Consider the following 22,131-nt stretch of genomic DNA (forward strand, 5'->3'; position numbering starts at 1 on the left):
AGTTTTAGACAATATTTTAATTTTTGAAACAAAAAAAATCATGTTTTAGTGTCTCCATAGTCTGAGAGACATAGTTTTTTCAGTTTTTGGGGCGATTATCTTGGGTAGGGGCTCATTTTTTGCTGTGCTGGATGAGGTGACGTTTAGATTGGTACTATTTTGGGGGGCATACGCCTTTTTGATCACTTGGTGTTGTACTTTTTGTGATGTAAGGTGACAAAAATGGCTTTTTTTTACACTGTTTTTATTTAATTTTTTTAATGGTATTTATCGGAGAGGGTAGATCATGTAAAATATATATAGAGCCGGTAATTGCGGATGCGGCGATACCTAATATGAGTTTTTTTTTCTTTTTTTCTTTTTTTCTTATAAAATAAGGGGAAAGGGGTGTTTTTTTTTCATTTTTTTTACATTATTAATTTTATTACTTTATAAAAAAAATTTAAAACATTTTTTTTAAACTTTTTTTTTCTTTACTTTATTTCTGATGTTCACTTTTGGGGGTCTGTAGTACACGAACAGGTTGCCTGAGGCTGGATCTCCTCGGCTCCCGTAGAAGGCAGGTCCCGATGCCGTGCAAGGCATTGGGCAGCCTCTGCACGGCATCGGGCTGCCTTCTGAGACATCGAGTCCCCGCCACAGCAGCGTGGGGACTCGATGGGCTCCCTCAAACACAAACCCCTTCTATGACGCGGTAGCGGCATAGAAGGGGTTAATCCGCCACGATCGCCGATACGGGGGGGGGGGTCACAGGACCCCCCTCGGCATTGACCCAAGGTGCCTGCTCAATGATTTGAGAAGGCACCTTCTTCCGATCACCGCCCGCCGGTGATCGGAAACACACAGGGCGTACAGGTACTGTGTCCTTAAGTACCAGGACATTAGGGCTTACCTGTACGCCCTGTGTCCGTAACAGGTTAAGGGTACTACCACACGGCATGGTTGTGTCACAGTACTCAAAAACAGCATGGCTGCATCCCAACCGTGACACGACCGCACCGTGTGGTCGTACCTTTCTTCGTTGTGCCTTTGCTGAATCTCTGATTAAGGCCCCATTCACACGTCCACAATTTTGTTCCGCATTTTGCGGAACGGAATTGCGGACCCATTCATTTCTATGAGGCAGCACGGGTCCGCAATTCCGTTCCCGAAAAAAATAGAACAAGCAATTGCGGAGAAGAATAGGCATATTCTATTAGTACCGGCAATGTGCGGTCCGCAAAATGCGGAACGCGCATTGCCACTGTCCGTGTTTACGGACATCTGAATGGAGCCTAACACATTAAAATTGGAAAAACCCTCCAGAAAAAGTGACTTAAATGTAGATTACATTTGTCTGAAGTAAATACAGTTGGCACACAACTCAGGGGACACAAGTGCATTTTTAATCCCTTAGGCCTCTTTCACACGGGCGTTGCGGGAACATGCGTGATTTTTCCGCGCGAGTGCAGAACATTGTAATGCGTTTTGCACTCGCGTGAGAAAAATCGGCATGTTTGGTACCCAGACCCGAACTTCTTCACAGAAGTTCAGGTTTGGGTTAGGTGCTGGGTAGATTGTATTATTTTCCCTTATAACATGGTAAACGCTTTTTGTTGCCAACCATGGTGATGGATCATGTGATGGACCATGTGATGAGCGCAGTGACGTCACCACAGGTCCTTTTCCTCCTAGTCATCAAAGAAGAAGACAGAAGAGAAGCCGGGCTGCGCGAACAAGTGGATGAAGTGAGTTACTTTTTTTTTTTTAACCCCTCCATGCCTATTTTACTAGGCATTCTGTATTAAGAATGCTATTATTTTCCCTTATAACCATGTTATAAGGGAAAATAATAATGATCGAGTCCCCATCCCGATCATCACCTAGCAACCATGCGTGAAAATCGCACCGCATCCGCACTTGCTTGCGGATGCTTGCGATTTGCACGCAGCCCCATTCACTTCTATGGGGCCTGCGTTGCGTGAAAAAAGCACAATATAGAGCATGCTGCAATTTTCACGCAACGCACAAGTGATGCATGAAAATCACGGCTCATGTGAACAGCCCCATAGAAATTAATGGGTCCGGATTCAGTGCGGGTGCAATGCGTTCACCTCACGCATTGGACCCGCGCGGAAAACTCGCTCATGTGAAAGAGGCCATAACGTTTTAGGTTTTTCTGCATTTTAGCTGTATAAGACTACATGCACACGACTGTTGTGTGTTTTGCGCAGGGCTGTGGAGTCTGAGTTTGAGGCAATTTTGGGTACCTGGAGTCGGAGTCTGCAAAAAATGAACCGACTTTTTGAGGAGGAAAATAAGAAAAAAAATTTTTAACCAAAAGGTGTGCTTTTGAACTAATGGTGGTCTGTGGATGACACTATTATGGGGGCATCTGTGGATAGCACTGTTATGGGGGCATCTGTGGATGGCACTGTTATGGGGATCATTGTGGGGGCATCTATGGATTGCACTGTTATGGGGGCATCTGTGGATAACACATATATAGCATCTTATCTTATGTGTCATCCACAGATCCCCCCCATAACAGTGTCCCTGTGTAGTGAATGGGGGCCGGCATCTGTTTCTGTAATGGCAGCGGGGCCCGATGCCTGCTTCATTCATAAATGTCTTTAGTTGGCCGGCGCATGCGCAATATGAAAAGCTGTTCCTCTGCCCATAATGGGCAGAGCACTGCGCAGGTGCGGGCCAGTTCCCAGCCCGCCGTCCTCTGGTGCCGCTTGTGACGTCCGCCGGCTGGAGGTGTGTTTTTCTGGGCACATCGCCCAGTAACGCCGCCCCTAGGCACCTTCAGAAGATCATTTGCATAAGTTTAAAAAGTGTTATTTTCATGATCTGGAAGAGAAAGGTACGATTGTAATGAGGGTCAAAGAGTCTATAACCTGATCTGAGCGGTCTAAAACGCTCAGATTAGGTGAAAGACTCCCTTTAACCTCGTCATCTTCACTAGCGGTTAGAGTGCCACTGCTGTCTACAGGTTCATATTCTGAACCACTGGATTCAGCGGGTGAGGCGTCCCCATCGCTTTCATCCATCAGGGCCAGAATCCTGTAGGCCTCTTCAGCGGAATACCCCTTTTTTGACATTTTGGGCTAACTAAATTTAGGGGGTATTCCTCTGAGACTACCCAGGAAAAAGAGCACATCTGCCTAGTAAAAAGGAGTGCTTGCGAAGTAAAGCTGCGATCGCTAATAAAGATCCAAAAAGCTCAAAAGTGATCTTTATAGTGCCGCAGCGATTTTACGGTGTTTTTGCAGTGATCAGAAAAAAAAAATTCTGTCACTGCGGTGGGGCGGACTGAACGCAAGTGTGGGCACAAGATCAGGCCTTGATCACTTACAGATACTATATAGTACTAGTGCTGATTAGCGACAGCGATGACGCTAATCAGCGACTAATCAGTGACTGCGGTTCGGTGGGCTGGGCGCTAACTACCTAACAAGTAGCTAACTAACTGGCGGTGATAAGGGACCCTTACAGGGGGGTGACCAGGGAGTCTATATGGGGTGATCAAGGGTTAATAAGTGACAGGGGGAGGTGTAATGTGTGTGTGGTGCTTGGTGCCACTTACAGAGCTGCCTGTGTCCTCTGGTGGTCGATCCAAGCAAAAGGGACCACCAGAGGAGCAGGTGTATCAGACGCTATTTACAAAATAGCGTCTGATATACCTATTTGATTGGTTCTTTTAAAAATCTACAGCCTGCCAGCCAATGATCAGCGCTGGCAGGCTGTAGTTAAACTTGAATACTGCGCAATCCTGTGAGCGCACGTTCACAGGAAATCTCAGGTCTCACGAGATGACGCCAATAGGCGTCACTGAGACCTGAGAGCGCTGCCGCCCGAACGCCTATCGGCGTTACCGTGACGGCAAGTGGTTAACTGCAGACTGTCAGCTTTAATTTGAGGGTATTTACATCCAAATCAGGTGAACGGTGTAGGAATTACAACAGTTTGCATATGTGCCTCCCACTTGTTAAGGAACCAAAAGTAATGGGACATAATAATAATAATCATAAATCAAACTTTCACTTTTTAATACTTTGTTGCAAATCCTTTGCAGTCAATTACAGTCTGAAGTCTGGAACGCATAGAGATCACCAGACGCTGGGTTTCATCCCTGGTGATGCTCTGCCAGGCCTCTACTGCAACTGTCTTCAGTTCCTGCTTGTTCTTGTTCCCTTCAGTTTTGTCTTCAGCAAGTGAAATGCATGCTCAATCGGATTCAGGTCAGGTGATTGACTTGGCCATTGCATAACATTCCACTTCTTTCCCTTAAAAAACTCTTTGGCTGCTTTTGCAGTATACTTTGGGTCATTGTCCATCTGCACTGTGAAGCTCCGTCCAATGAGTTCTGAAGCATTTGGCTGAATATGAGCAGATAATATTGCCCGAAACACTTCAGAATTCATCCTGCTGCTTTTGTAAGCAGTCACATCATCAAAAAATACAAGAGAACCAGTTCCATTGGCAGCCATACATGCCTACACCATCACAATATCACCACCATGCTTCACTGATTAGGTGGTATGCTTAGGATCATGAGCAGTTCCTTTCCTTCTCCATACTCTTCTCTTCCCATCACTCTGGTACAAGTTGATCTTGGTCTCATCTGTCCATAGGATGTTGTTCCAGAACTGTGAAGGCTTTTTTAGATGTTGTTTGGCAAACTCTAATCCGGCCTTCCTGTTTTTGAGGCTCACCAATGGTTTACATCTTGTGGTGAACCCTCTGTATTCACTCTGGTGAAGTCTTCTCTTGATTGTTGACTTTGACACACATACACCTACCTCCTGGAGAGTGTTCTTGATCTGGCCAACTGTTGTGAAGGGTGTTTTCTTCACCAGGGAAAGAATTCTTCGGTCATCCACCACAGTTGTTTTCCACGGTCTTCCGGGTCTTTTGGTGTTGCTGAGCTCACCGGTGCGTTCCTTCTTTTTAAGAATGTTCCAAACAGTTGTTTTGGCCACGCCTAATGTTTTTGCTATCTCTCTAAAGGGTTTGTTTTGTTTTTCAGCCTAATGATGGCTTGCTTCACTGATAGTGACAGCTCTTTGGATATCATCTTGAGAGTTTACAGCAACAGATTCCAAATGCAAATAGCACACTTGAAATTAACTCTGAAACTTTTATCTGCTCATTGTAATTGGGATAATGAGGGAATAACACACACCTGGCCATGGAACAGCTGAGAAGCCAATTGTCCCATTACTTTTGGTTCCTTAATAAGTGGGAGGCACATATGCAAACTGTTGTAATTCCTACACGGTTCACCGATTTGGATGTACATACCTTCAAATTAAAGCTGACAGTCTGCAGTTAAAGCACATCTTGTTCGTTTCATTTCAAATCCATTGTGGTGGTGTAAAAAGCCAAAAATGTTAGAATTGTGTCCATGTCCCAATATTTATGGACCTGACTGTAGATGACGATGGGGCAGAGGTGGTGAAATGGGCAAAAAGGAAATCTGTCCTTGTTGCCCATAGCGACCAATCACAGAGCAGAATGCAAAATGAAAGCTGCTCTGTGATTGGCTGCTACAGGAACCAAAGTTCTACTTTTAGATGGTTTCATAAATCTGCCCCATAATTCCACCTCTGGGGTCAAATATCCCACCACTCACCCCAAAATATATAGGAAGAGAATGAACAGACATGAAGAAAATTACATACAAGAACATGTATGTAGATGCTGTGATATTACAAAAATTGTCCCTAGAACACTCCTGGGGGCCAAGTGTGAGCCCATTACATTCAAAATGGCCGCTATCATGCTAAGGCACTTCTTGTGATGTCATCATTAGAATGCCACTGTCATGCTTGCCTCCCCCCCTTTTCCCCCCCTTGCTATGCCGTGACCCTTTCACTTGTGATGTCATAAAGGGGAATCATGACATAACAATCAGGGGGTGTGGTCTAATCCCATAAATCAGGGTCGCGCCCTGACATCAGTGTCAGTTTCTCTAGCTGGCTGTCACCATGGGGAAGTCTAGGAAGAGGAGGAGGTTGACTGTACCTGTGGTGAATGCAGTAGAGAGCATGGATATCGGCCCAAGGCAGTATCCAGATGATGAAGACATGAAGTCTGTCCACGAGGATGAGAAGATGGATGTTGGCCCTCGCCAATATCCTGACGATATAGCTATGAAAGACCTTCAGGGGGCCACCACCACCATCAGGGCCTCAATCCCCCGGAAGAGAAAGCGGCCATCGTGCATCATCTGCCGCCGGCTATAAGATCTGCCGCTAGGCCCCTTTAATAACATCTGCCCCTCGGCCCCTTTAATAACATCTGCCCCTCAGCCAAATACCATCTGCTGCCTGGTTCCCACTACCATCTGCCGCCTGGGGCCATTTACCATCTGCGGCTTGGGGCCACTTACCATCTACCCCTTGGGGCCACTTACCATCTACCCCTTGGGGCCACTTACCATCTACCCCTTGGGGCCACTTACCATCTACCCCTTGGGGCCATTTACCATCTACCCCTTTAGGCCCATTTACCATCTATCCCTTGGGGCCCATTTACCATCTATAGATGGTTTTTACCATCCAAACCCTCTGAAATTCCCTTGAAGATGAGCGGTGCACGACCAGGTCCGGTAAGTTTGGCCGCTTCCCTCCGTCTTCTCCTTGTGTATTTGTAAACAGTTTTTCTTATGTGGATATTTGCTCTTCTAGGATCCGACTACAAAACAACATGAGGAACCGTCCCTGAAATTCTGCCAGAAGTGCGACCACAGACCTCCTCTTTAGAAGTTAGCGGACCTGAATCCAGCCAATCCTGAAGATGGAGCCACCGCCTCCTTAAAGAGCCAGAGCCGCAAAAAATGCACTGAAAACCCAAAATGTTTCATAATAAACAGTTGTTGTTTTTTAAAGAAAAAAAAATGGTGTTTTAATTCTCTTACTTATCAAATTTCACAAATTATAAATCAGTCCTTATTTTCTATGGGTAGAGCTGGAGCCTGAAGGGGTGAGTTACCAATTTTCAAATGTGTGTTATTTAGTCACACATTTTTGCATAAAATCTGTGTGTACCAAAAAATACTCCTCAGTTAATACTTCATCCACTAGTAATATATTTCCCTTAAGAGTATGTTCCTAAAGTGTTATCCCATTACATTCAAGATGGCCGCTGTCATGCTGAGGCACTGCTTGTGATGTCATTATTAGAATCCTGGCATGGTCACACTTTTTGTGATGTCATCATTAGAATCCTGGCACGAAAACGCTTCTTGTTTCCATAGAAACACTATTTGTGAAGTCATCGGCCACAGAGTCTGAGTGTGTCATAATCAGTGGCCTGACTGAAGGGCATAGCTAGGGGTTAAGCATCTGTCACCTGAGTAGCCCCCAATCCATGTAATGCCACACCATGCCTACTAGTAATACAGCTAAATAGTGACTGAATATTACCACCGTACTGGTACTAAACAAACCACTATAGGAGATCAGTATTACCCCCATACATAATAATAACAGAGTCACATAATGTGTGAGGCTGAAAAAAGACATCTGTCCATCCAGTTCGGCCTGTTATCCTGCAAGTTGATCCATAGGAAGGCCAAAAAAATAATGAGGTAGAAGCCAATTTTCCCTCATTTTATAGGAAACAAATCCTTCCCGACTCCAATCAGGGAATTCAGAATAACTCCCTGGATCAACGACTCCTCTCTAGTAACTATAACCTGTAATATTATTACACTCCAGAAATACATCCAGGCCCCTCTTGAACTCTTTTAGTGAAGTCCCCATCACCACCTCCTCAGGCAGAGAGTTCCATAGTCTCACTGCTCTTACCGTAAAGAATCCTCTTCTATGTATGTGTACAAACCTTCTTTCCTCTAGCACAGTGATGATGAACCTTTTAGAGACCGATTGCCCAAACTTAAACCCAAAACCCACTTATTTATTGCAAAGTGCCAACACGACAATTTAACCGGATCACTGAGGTTTTCAACCATTAACATGGGCCGGACTGGGACTTAAAAGCAGGCCTGGCACACAAACCTCACCAGCCCACAAACATAAAATGGCTACACAGGGATTTGGGACACAACGATGACCTATGTATTATACTGCCCTGTGTATGGATTCCATATACTGGGCTGTATGTTATATAGGTCATAGTCTCCTTACATACATCCTCCATATACAGGGCAGTATAATACATAGGTCATAGTCTCCTTACACACATCCTCCATATACAGGGCAGTATAATACACAGGTCATAGTCTCCTTACATACATCCTCCATATACAGGGCAGTATAATACATAGGTCATAGTCTCCTTACATACATCCTCCATATACAGGGCAGTATAATACATAGGTCATAGTCTCCTTACATACACCCTCCATATACAGGGCAGTATAATACATAGGTCATAGTCTCCTTACACACACCCTCCATATACAGGGCAGTATAATACATAGGTCATAGTCTCCTTACACACATCCTCTATATACAGGGCAGTATAATACATAGGTCATAGTCTCCTTACACACATCCTCCATATACAGGGCAGTATAATACATAGGTCATAGTCTCCTTACATACATCCTCCATATACAGGGCAGTATAATACATAGGTCATAGTCTCCTTACATACATCCTCCATATACAGGGCAGTATAATACATAGGTCATAGTCTCCTTACACACATCCTCCATATACAGGGCAGTATAATACATAGGTCATAGTCTCCTTACATACATCCTCCATATACAGGGCAGTATAATACATAGGTCATAGTCTCCTTACATACATCCTCCATATACAGGGCAGTATAATACATAGGTCATAGTCTCCTTACATACACCCTCCATATACAGGGCAGTATAATACATAGGTCATAGTCTCCTTACACACATCCTCCATATACAGGGCAGTATAATACATAGGTCATAGTCTCCTTACACACATCCTCCATATACAGGGCAGTATAATACATAGGTCATAGTCTCCTTACATACATCCTCCATATACAGGGCAGTATAATACATAGGTCATAGTCTTCTTACATACATCCTCCATATACAGGGCAGTATAATACATAGGTCATAGTCTCCTTACATACATCCTCCGTATACAGGGCAGTATAATACATAGGTCATAGTCTCCTTACATACACCCTCCATATACAGGGCAGTATAATACATAGGTCATAGTCTCCTTACATACACCCTCCATATACAGGGCAGTATAATACATAGGTCATAGTCTCCTTACATACATCCTCCATATACAGGGCAGTATAATACATAGGTCATAGTCTCCTTACATACACCCTCCATATACAGGGCAGTATAATACATAGGTCATAGTCTCCTTACACACATCCTCCATATACAGGGCAGTATAATACACAGGTCATAGTCTCCTTACACACATCCTCCATATACAGGGCAGTATAATACATAGGTCATAGTCTCCTTACACACATCCTCCATATACAGGGCAGTATAATACATAGGTCATAGTCTCCTTACATACATCCTCCATATACAGGGCAGTATAATACATAGATCATAGTCTCCTTACACACATCCTCCATATACAGGGCAGTATAATACATAGGTCATAGTCTCCTTACATACATCCTCCATATACAGCACAGTATAATACATAGATCATAGTCTCCTTACATACACCCTCCATATACAGGGCAGTATAATACATAGGTCATAGTCTCCTTACATACATCCTCCATATACAGGGCAGTATAATACATAGGTCATAGTCTCCTTACACACATCCTCCATATACAGGGCAGTATAATACATAGGTCATAGTCTCCTTACATACATCCTCCATATACAGGGCAGTATAATACATAGGTCATAGTCTCCTTACACACACCCTCCATATACAGGGCAGTATAATACATAGGTCATAGTCTCCTTACACACATCCTCCATATACAGGGCAGTATAATACATAGGTCATAGTCTCCTTACATACATCCTCCATATACAGGGCAGTATAATACATAGGTCATAGTCTCCTTACATACATCCTCCATATACAGGGCAGTATAATACATAGATCATAGTCTCCTTACACACATCCTCCATATACAGGGCAGTATAATACATAGGTCATAGTCTCCTTACACACATCCTCCATATACAGGGCAGTATAATACATAGGTCATAGTCTCCTTACACACATCCTCCATATACAGGGCAGTATAATACATAGGTCATAGTCTCCTTACATACATCCTCCATATACAGGGCAGTATAATACATAGGTCATAGTCTCCTTACACACATCCTCCATATACAGGGCAGTATAATACATAGGTCATAGTCTCCTTACACACATCCTCCATATACAGGGCAGTATAATACATAGGTCATAGTCTCCTTACATACATCCTCCAGTGGAGGACCTCCATAATATGAAGTCCATATACGGCCCTGAGGCCTTCCTACATTGACTTGGGGGTCCCACACTGTAAGGCCCCTTTCACACGGGGCGAGTATTTCGCGCGGATGCGATGCGTGAGTTGAACGCATTGCACCCGCACTGAATACCGACCCATTCATTTCTATGGGGCTGTTCACATGAGCGGTGATTTTCACGCATCACTTGTGCGTTGCGTGAAAATCGCAGCATGCTCTATATTCTGCGTTTTTCACACAACGCAGGCCCCATAGAAGTGAATGGGGTTGCGTGAAAATCGCAAGCATCCGCAAGCAAGTGCAGATGCGGTGCGATTTTCACGCACGGTTGCTAGGAGACGATCGGGATGGAGACCCGATCATTATTATTTTCCCTTATAACATGGTTATAATGGAAATTAATAGCATTCTGAATACAGAATGCATAGTAAAACAGCGCTGGAGGGGTCATCACATGATCTTTTACCATGGTGATGAATCATGTGATGGACCATGTGACGACCGGAGTGACGTCACCACAGGTCCTTTACCCAGGTCCTGAAGAAAGGAGACAGAAGAGATGCCGGGCTGCGCTATCAAGTGGACTAAGGTGAGTTAAATTATTTTTATTAATTTTTTAACCCCTTCCAGCTCTATTTTACTATGCATTCTGTATTCAGAATGCTATTATTTTCCCTTATAACCATGTTATAAGGGAAAATAATACAATCTACACAACCCCGATCCCAAACCCGAACTTCTGTGAAGAGGTTCGGGTTTGGGTACCAAACATGCGTGACTTTTCTCACGCGAGTGCAAAACGCATTACAATGTTTTGCACTCGCGCGGAAAAATCGCGGGTGTTCCCGTAACGCACCCGCACATTTTCTCGCAAGGGAGTCCACCGCGCTGAGGCTGCAAGGACAGGAGCTGGGAGCGCAGCAGAGTGTCTGACGTGCTGATGTCAGCACGCCTTCCTGCGCACGGCAATGTCGCTGAGGGCCCACACAGAGCTAGTGGAGGGCGGGCGCGTTATTTTGTGATCCCAGATAGTATTAGAGAAGAGAACTACAACTCCCAGCATCTCCAGGCCGTTATTGTGTGATATCAGAGGATATTACAAGGATGAGGTATAAGGGGAGAGAACTCCCAGCATGTCTGTCCCGGTACGGGGGAACTATGTCCCGCTTTATGGCAGCTGTCCCTGCGTCCATAGGAAGCAGAGACAGTTGCCATAATGAAGCAGAGAGCCATCGCCGGCATCGGCTCCCTGCTTCATCATTGCTGCCGTCTCTCCACACCTCTGGTCTGTGCGGGGGGCGTGGCTGGCCAGCGGTCTGCCTCGTCTCCGCTTCCTTCAGACTAAAGCAGCCGATGTCCTGCTGCTGCTAGGAACAAGGTAAGTATGTGATTTTTTATTTTTTTTTAATCTTCTGTGAGGGGCACAATGTGGGTATATTACTGGGGGGGCACAATGTTAGCATATTATTGGGGGGCACAATGTGGGCATAATACTGTGGGGCAAAATGTGGGCATATTACTGGGGGAGCACAATGTGGGCATATTACTGGGGGGCACAATGTGGGAATATTACTGTGGGTCACCATGTGGGAATATAACTGGGGGCACAATGTGGGCATATTACTGGTGGGCACAATGTGAGCATATTATTGGGGGCACAGCTGGACATATTGGGGGCACAGCTGGGCATATTATTGGGGGCACATAACTGGGCATATTACTGGGGCACATAACTGGGCATTTTACTGGGGGCACAGCTGGTCATAATTCTGTGAAGGAGACACAATGTGAGCATAAATACAGTGCGGTGTCATGAAGGGGGAATAATTACTATATTTCTTTGTTCGTTTACAAAGTTGGGAGGTATGCATAAAGATGGGGAATTAACCAGTCAGCACTGCATAGTCTGCAAGGACCAGCGGTGATCAGATCTCTGGGCATTTAGGGGGTCATTTATTAAGAACAACATTTTAGACGCCGGTCTTAAAAACCCCTAAAACTGACGGTGGGTCCGCCAAAGTTATGAAGAGATGCAGGGCCGTTTCTAGAGGCGGGCGAGGGGGAAACACTATGGGGGCTTTATATACTGGCACAATATAGAGGGGGCACTATGGAGAAGATGGGAAGCACTATGGGGGCCCTATTTACTGGCACGATATGGGGGGCACTATCGATAAGAGGGGAAGCACTATGGGGGCCCTATATACTGGCACAATATGGGGGGGCACTATGGAGAAGAGGGGAAGCACTATGGGTGCTCTATATACTGGCACAATATGGAGGGGGCACTATGGAGAAGAGGGGAAGCACTATGGGGACCCTATATACTGGCACAATATGGGGGGGCACTATGGAGAAGAAGGGAAGCACTATGCGGGCCCTATATATTGGCACAATATGGGGGGCCACTATGGAGAAGAGGGGAAGCACTATGGGGTCCCTATATACTGGCACAATAAGGGGGGCACTATGGAGAAGAGGGGACGCATCTACTGGGGGCCTTATATACTGGCACTCATTATGGGGGGCTCTATGGAGAAGTGGGGGGGAAGAGTACTATGGGGGCATTATATAGGGGCATTTAATACTGGCAACCATTTTGGTGCCACTATGGGGAGAGGAGCATTATGGGGGCATCTATGTGGGGCAGTCTATAGGGGCATTTTATACTGGCACATTATGGAGGACACTATGGGGACAGGGGAGGAGCACTATGGGGCATCTTCTGGGGGCACTATATAGGAGTATTTTATACTGTCACAAATTATAGGGGCACTATGGGCTCCTAAACTCAACTGGGGGCACTAAGTATTTTTTCTAGTGGCACACAGTACGGGTTATTGGAACACATGAGGGGGACATTGGCTCTACTGGGGGCACTAAGATGTTTGTTTGTGTAACCCTGTGAAGTTACACCGGCTGCGTTATCTGAAATGCCCAGTAGATGGACTCAGTATGCTGTTAATAAGACATTGAGCATTGATCACATGACTGGCTGAAATGAGTCACATGGTTAGTGACATCATCACAGGTCCTAAAACGACGCTGGCTGCACAGCTCTAAGGAGGAAGGTCCTGGAAGTTTCTGAAAGTTACGATTTGCTCAGCCAGAGAGAGGACATGTGTCTGGCATTGAGAGACTGCAGCACAGAGATAGAACCTGGCGGAGAGAACTTACTTCACCCAAGATCACACCTGCTGAGAGAGGGACCGCTGGCAAAGACAAGCACTGAGTCCAGACGTCTGGTGAATCCAGTGAAAGGAGATTGCTGCGGACTGGCCTGGTAAATGGTGTTGTGAGGGTAAGTCAAACCTCTCCCTGTATCACCACAGGGCACCTGTCTCCTCACTCACAATAAAGACTCTGAGGTCCAGTGACGGACATTACACAGCTCAGGGTGCTTCAGTGACCCTGCGGAGCAAGAGCTTATAAGGGCCCCAACTCTCCTATGTGCACCAACGGCCATTAGGGCGAAGATAGGGGGTGGGACGCAGGTGTGCTAGTGGGTGGGTGAGGAAGAATCCACATTACCCTGTTATTTGTGTTACTCTATTGTATTTTTCTATGTATGTTGGTTCATTTTGTTACGCACTATATAAAGTTAATTCCAGTTAGGCTGTGTCAGTCTCATTTGCACCAGGTATGTTCCCAGTGGAGCCTCACATCCCTACCCCGGATGCTCCACTGGGTGGAGGCACTGCCGCAGACATGTACCCCAACTCCCAGATAGCGGAGGCTCAGGATCCGCCTGTCAGGCATAGTGAGTTAACTAGGGTTAGGGACCCCATAGACACTAGGGGGCGCCCCTAAAACCCTGTTACATATGGAGGCACTGCTGAGATCAATTGGGGTACAACCAGTGAGAATAGATTAAATCCTCAGGCCACTCCCTCCTTTGCAAAAGAGTGGGCCCAGCAAAGAAATGTACCATTGCAGCAAGCTGTGATGTTATGCAAAGTTCCATCCTGCTGTGAGATGAATCACGTCATCTTGTGTATAGAACTTCGATTGGGAATAGGAATGGCGACCGTCAGGGATATCCTGCAGGATTCTGAAGGCCAAACTTACATGTTAATATATTGTCATACGGACTTGGGAGACCATGAGATGCCTACCAACATTCATTTATATGGAGCCCCGGATGAAGGATGCTCTTTAGTGTACGCTCTCCTTGATAAGAAAGAAAGGGTCTCGCTGCAACAACCCTTTAAATTAGAACAGAGAGATTATGTCACAGGAAATTATTCTAAGCTCCTGACTCCCATCTCCGGAAAGGCCGGAGCCATTCCTAAACAAGCTGCCCATCCTCCTAGAGAACAGGGGATGATTACTCCTAAAGCAGAATTTCATCCATCTACAGCATTACTGAAACCAGACAACCCTGAAGTCCGCACCCCGCCTACAGGAGGTAGTGATGTATCGGACATACTCCAGAAACTCTCAGAAGCCATAGTGACGGCAAACCACACCCATAGTTACCGCAAACTAAAGGTGTTTTCTGGGAATCAGCCTGTTCCTTCAGGAGAAGAGCCTTTTGAGGTCTGGAAGGATAATGCTATGCAGTTGTTGGAGGAATGGTCTTGTACGGATACCATAAAGAAACAGTGGTTGGTGGAGAGTCTTCGTTTTCCCGCTACAGACATGATAAGACTGTACAAGGGAGTAAATGGGCAAGCTACTGTGCACGACTATCTACAAGTTTTGCAGGATGCTTATGGGAAATCAGAAGATTTGGATGATCTGCTGGTTAAGTTCCTAGCCACTAAGCAGAAGGAGCATGAAAAAGCCACTGACTATATCAACCGGTTACAGCTATCGCTTGGAAAGTTATTCCATAAAGGAGCAGTTCCTGCCTCTGAGTTGGATGCTCGGCTATCTAAGCAAATTCAGAGAGGTGGTTTAATCAATAATCCAATTATGATTCTGCTGAGAGCCAAGTTGGACGATAAAGTCCTGCCTTATTCCACCTTAATAAATACAGCCAGGAGATTGGAAGACCAGATGTGTCCACCCCTACAGAAGGAGAAAGAGGATACAGAACTGTCAGCTCTTAGGAAGAAGGTGGCTGAATTGGAGTTCTTATGCAAGTCACCACCAGAGAGAGCAGATCCTCCCCCTGGAAGTGGGGGACAACACAGGAAGACTCAGAAAAAACTGTTTCCTGAGGATTCACCCCGCCGAGGGGATTGCTTTAAATGTGGAAAGTCAGGGCATTTTCAGCGGGAGTGCCCTGCGAACTCCATGGAGGTGTATGTGGAGGTGCTGGCAACCGAGCTTGAGGAGACTCAAATGACCAGGTCTTACAAGCGAAGGAAGACCCGGCCTACCTATGGTTTATCTGTAGGAGCCAAGATTGGGCCTAAATCTTTGATACACGTGCAAGTAGAAGGAATTCAGGCTTCAGCATTGCTAGATACAGGTTCTCAAGTCACCATTATCTACCGAGACTTCTATGAACGTCATTTGAAACACATTCCTATGGAACCTGCAGGAGAGTTTCAGCTATGGGGCGTTGGTTCTCAAGCTCAACCTGTGAAGGGATGCATAAAAGTGACCATAACTATTCCCCAGTTAAACACTGGGATAATATGTCCTATGGAGCTGGAAGCTTTGATATGCCCTGCAGCCAGGAAAGTGTGTGCCCCAATAATATTGGGCACTAATGCAAAGATGGTACAGGATGTATTCAAGGCCTATCTGACAGAAGTGGGAGATGTCTCCTTAGACCGACTGATGGAGGTCAGCCCTGTCCTAGGGAAAGAGTGTAGACGACTAGCCCTTGAAACAAAACCAGGGTCGTGCCACTATTCAGGAACAGAACCTGCATTTGTGAAGCCTGGTGAGACCAAAACCTTACGAGCCATAGCCTCAATGCACCATGAAATGTTGGGGGGAACTGGACAATACCTTATTGAGTCTCTGCCTGAAGAGGATCAGAAGAAGGGGTGGACTCTCATACCTGAGGTGAAAGATTGGCGGAAAAGGTGGTGTCGGAGCTTTCCTGTGATGGTACAGAATTTAACCCCCACGGAAATCCGGATTGATCGTCATCAGAAGATTGGTGTGATACACCTTTTAGATCAAGTTTCGTCCATCATGTCTGTGAGTGCAGAACAGAAGGATCATGTGAAAGCACCTTTAGATTTTGATCTAGAAGATTCTCCTCTACCACAGGAGTGGAAAGAAAGCCTTCGTTCAAAACTGGTCACCCGAGAGGGAGTGTTTTCCAGAGCAGAGATGGACGTGGGGTGTTCTAAGAGTGCCACCCATACTATAAGACTTGCTGATTCTACTCCTTTCAGAGAAAGGTCAAGAAGAATACCCCCTCGAGATGTGGAAGATGTCCGGGACATACTCCAGCAGATGGAAGGAGCAGGCATCATCACAGAGTCTCGGAGCCCCTATGCCTCACCTATTGTGGTAGTGAGAAAAAAGAATGGTTCAGTTTGGCTATGTGTGGACTACCGTACTTTGAACAAGAGGACTGTGCCAGATCAGTACACTTTGCCCCGGATAGAGGATCTTCTGAACGCCCTATCTGGCAGCCAGTGGTTCAGTGTGCTTGACTTGAGGTCTGGATATTATCAGGTACCCATGAAGAAGGAGGATCAGGAAAAGACAGCTTTCATCTGCCCTTTGGGGTTCTTCCAGTTTACCAGAATGCCACAGGGAGTCACAGGAGCTCCTGCTACTTTCCAGAGGCTGATGGAGAAAACTGTGGGGGATATGAATCCCAAAGAGTGTCTAGTGTATCTAGATGACCTAATTGTTTTCAGGAAGACACCAGAGGAGCATGAACAAAGATTGCTAAAGGTGTTGGATCGACTTCAAGCTGAAGGCCTGAAGCTATCAGTGGACAAATGCCGATTTGCCCAGAACTCTGTCACTTATGTGGGGCATATAGTCTCCGCTGAAGGAGTAGCCACAGATCCTGCTAAAATTGAAGCAGTGTTGAATTGGCCAAGACCAGATAACATCAGTGAGTTGCGGTCCTTTCTCGGATTCTGTGGTTACTACCGAAGGTTCGTGAAAGACTACTCAAAGATTGCTCGAGAGTTACATGACCTACTGAAGATTACCTCTGACGTAACGGGTGCTAAGGCACCATCTCCTAAAGACCCCTTTGGAGAGAAATGGACTTCAGGATGTGAAGATGCCTTTCTGACATTGAAGAAGAGACTTACAGAAGCTCCTGTTTTAGCCTATGCAGACCCTGAGAAACCATATATCCTCCATGTGGATGCCAGTATGGAAGGTCTAGGGGGTGTACTGCACCAAAGTTATCCAGAAGGATTGAGGCCGGTGGCTTACATAAGTAGAAGTCTTACAGGTGCAGAGAAGAACTATCCAGTCCATAAATTGGAATTTCTGGCACTCAAGTGGGCCATCGTGGATAAACTACATGACTATCTGTATGGAGCAACATTCGAAGTAAGGACTGACAACAATCCACTTACCTACATTCAGACTACAGCTAAGCTGGATGCCACAGGACATAGGTGGTTGGCTGCCTTGTCAAGCTACAGTTTCAGCCTGAAGTACAAGCCTGGGCCCAAGAATGTCAGCGCAGATGCCCTGTCCCGCAGACCTAGACTCCCTCCTCACCAAGAAGAAGAGGAGTGGGAAGAGATCCCTGGGCCGGGGGTAGGAGCCTTTTGTCAGATGTATGTGGTGGCCGAGACACAAGAAGAGTTTGCCGAGCTAAGGGGGATAGACTCCATTAGCCACTCTCCAGAAGCCGTGCCTGAGGTGTTCCATGCTCCAGTCATGCTTTAACAGTGGTCCAGTATAACCACAGAAGACAAGAAGAAGGCTCAAGCGCAGGACTGGTATATTGGGATAGTTATCAGAGCAATAAAGACTAAGAATCCTAAATTGCTGACTTCTCTACCTGTGAGTCAAAGAGAATTATACCGAAGAGAATGGAGCAGACTACATCTTGAAGATGGAGTACTCTATAGGGTCGTGAAGTATCATGATCACCCTGACAGAAAACAATTGGTACTACCCCACAGATACCGTGGCATGGTCCTGAGAGCTCTCCACGATCAACATGGGCATCTCGGGGTGGACAAGACCTATGGCCTAGTACAAGATCGGTTCTATTGGCCTCGCATGAGGGAACATGTCGAGCAACATGTAAAGACATGCAGGAGGTGTATCCAGAGGAAGACCCTGCCTGTGAGAGCTGCCCCTATGGGTCATCTGAAAAGTACGGGACCCATGGATCTTGTGTGCATGGACTATCTCGGCATTGAGAGCGATACAGCGGGAATTGGAAATGTGCTGGTGGTAACGGACCATTTCACCAGATATGCTCAAGCCTTCCCCACTAAAGATCAAAAAGCTGTGACTGTAGCCAAAGTCCTTTGGCAGAAGTATTTTATTCACTATGGACTACCCAATCGGATACACTCTGATCAAGGTAGAGACTTTGAGAGTAAGTTGATCAAGGAGCTGTTGGACATGTTGCAGGTGCAGAAGTCCAGAACCACACCTTATCATCCGGAGGGTGATGCACAGCCAGAACGGTTCAATAGGACCCTCCTAGATATGCTAGGGACTCTCAAGCAAGTCGAGAAGCGGTCTTGGAGTAAACATGTGGAAGCCATGGTCCACGCATACAACTGTACAAGGCATGAATCTACAGGGTTCTCACCCTATTTCCTAATGTTCGGAAGAGAAGCTCGATTACCGGTAGATGTCCGTTTGGGAGTGTCTCCTGATGGAACAGATTCAACTTCACACTTTCAATATGTGAGGAACCTCAAACAAAACCTTCATCGGGCCTATGAGTTGGCCACCCAAGCTGCAGCAAAAAATGGAGGAACGGAACAAAAGAAGGTATGATTCTAAGGTGAGATATCGGGAGATCCAAGCAGGGGATAAAGTTCTTCTCCGGAATCTAGGTGTGCCTGGAAAACACAAACTGGCTGACAGATGGAAAGATACCTTGTTTGAGGTTGTGTCCAAACTGGAAGGACTGCCAGTGTACAACATTAGGGGCCCGGAGAATAAAGGCTTGGCATAGAAACCATCTGCTTCCAGTTGTGTATGCTGATGAAGAGGAAGAGAGTAGTGAAGAACTGGAGGGAAACCCAGCAGAGAGTCCTGGAAATGGGGCAGAGGAACTCCCAGTGCAGAGGATCCGTGGTGGTCATCACCCGCAGAAGAAACACAGCAATTGCCTCCTTTAACTCCGGTGGTTCCACAAAGTCCCGGAACCTCTCCTGGGTCACAAAGTTCTCCAAGGTTGAATCCAGAAAGTCCATGTTTTGTGCCTGGAACTCCCCTTAGAGACTCTACTTCGAAGGCAGGAGTCGAAGTCCCACAGTTGATGTCCCAAGATCCTCTCCCACAGCGAGAACTGAGACACAGTACCAGAGTGCGGCAACCCCCTAGGGCCTTAGTTTATGATAATATAGGAGAGCCCAGTTATGCCCCGCTGACACAAGCAGCATCTAAAATGGCCACTTTCCTACATGCACTAGCTGAAGTGGTAAATGTTAGTGACTCTTTACCCTAAATAAATAGCTAGCTAGGATATTACTGTGCCAACTGTACTGTATGTATGCTAAATATATTTCTGTTGAATTTTTGTTAAGCCCCCTGGCTCGGACTTGCCAGTGGAAGGCAAGTATTTTTCAAGGGGGAGCATGTAACCCTGTGAAGTTACACCGGCTGCGTTATCTGAAATGCCCAGTAGATGGACTCAGTATGCTGTTAATAAGACATTGAGCATTGATCACCTGACTGGCTGAAATGAGTCACATGGTTAGTGACATCATCGCAGGTCCTAAAACGACGCTGGCTGCACAGCTCTAAGGAGGAAGGTCCTGGAAGTTTCTGAAAGTTACGATTTGCTCAGCCAGAGAGAGGACATGTGTCTGGCATTGAGAGACTGCAGCACAGAGATAGAACCTGGCGGAGAGAACTTACTTCACCCAAGATCACACCTGCTGAGAGAGGGACCGCTGGCAAAGACAAGCACTGAGTCCAGACGTCTGGTGAATCCAGTGAGAGGAGATTGCTGCGGACTGGCCTGGTAAATGGTGTTGTGAGGGTAAGTCAAACCTCTCCCTGTATTATCACAGGGCACCTGTCTCCTCACCACAATAAAGACTCTGAGGTCCAGTGACGGACATTACACAGCTCAGGGTGCTTCAGTGACCCTGCGGAGCAGGACTTATAAGGGCCCCAACTCTCCTATGTGCACCAACGGCCATTAGGGCGAAGATAGGGGGTGGGACGCAGGTGTGCTAGTGGGTGGGTGAGGAAGAATCCACATTACCCTGTTATTTGTGTTACTCTATTGTATTTTTTTATGTATGTTGGTTCATTTTGTTACGCACTATATAAAGTTAATTCCAGTTAGGCTGTGTCAGTCTCAATTGCACCAGGTGATGGCGTATAAGTAACTCCATTTTGTTTTACACAGCAACGTGTATTACGATTGCATCAGGCCAGTGCACTATTCTAAGATTTCCATTTGTGCCTTTCTCCCTCTGTAGTATTGAGACCAGATTAGAAAATGCATACATACATTTGTTTAACCAGCCTTACTTCACAAGGTCATTCTCATGTTTATACCTGAATGATTAACTGTCGCTACTATGAAACATCTATTTCTGTAAGTGCAGAGCTCATGTGTATTCAGGCCATACGATAAGACTAATGCTAACATATGATTGGATGTAATGGGAGGTCAATCCTCCCCTATATTAAGTGTTGGCACGCAGTGAATAAACCAGAATGGATTGGAAATAGACATGTGTTCATGTGGTCTATCTTCTTCATTCTCCCGGTACCGGTAAGGCTTAATTCAAGCTGGCCACTGAAATCATGTGTTAAGGGACACACCGTTAGGGAAGAGAGTAAATTTTCCTTACAGATCTGGGGACTCAGTCCGGGATTGGGAGGGTCAACTCTTCAGGTCTACCGTGAAAGACATCTTGTCCGCCTTGGACCTGGGAGCAATGACCAAAATCCCATTCAAGTAAGTCGAACCATCTATTTATGATTTCAGTGGACTGCGATGTCTGGGAGACACGCAAATGTTGATTGTAAGCGGCTCATATCATTGAGTCCATATCGTTATAAAATGTTGATTGTAAGAGGCTCATTTGAGTCCGTATCGTTAAGAGATAGTGCACTATATAAGGATATCTGTTCAGGGAACAGAAGGATACAAGCTTGAATTAACTCTTATGTATATATAGTATAAGTATTTTAGAAGTAATAAGATTATCTGTTTGTGTGAGATACTGATCGGTTGGTAAGTGTACGGTCATATCCCACTGTTATTATCAAATTGATGTATTTTGGGTTAACTACTGTTAATGTGTAAAATTGTTTGTGTTGTGGAGGACTGCAAGACGCCCCAGTTTTTCGGCTAAGAGCGATCTGTTGACCCGGAAAATTTGAACGCAAGTGGCAGTCCGAAACAACAATAGTCGATAGGGGTCCAAAGAGTATAGAGAGACATTAAGATACGAATCAGCTGATCAGTTGACAGGTCTTGTCGGCGCTATTTCAGTGCAGTACAGCCAGTCCTGACAGTGATTGTCTCACTTATTCTTTGAACTATAAATACTAACATGGGAGGACAAGGGTCTAAAACTAAATTCCCTAAACCAGAACCAGGAGAGACTTGCAAAATCTATGTAGCCCGTGTTAGTCCAACAAACTATTACCTGATCAACCCGTGGGTAGATAATCTAGCA

The sequence above is a fragment of the Bufo bufo genome, chromosome 1 (assembly GCF_905171765.1).
Source record: "Bufo bufo chromosome 1, aBufBuf1.1, whole genome shotgun sequence".
In the NCBI taxonomy this organism is placed as follows: domain Eukaryota; kingdom Metazoa; phylum Chordata; class Amphibia; order Anura; family Bufonidae; genus Bufo; species Bufo bufo.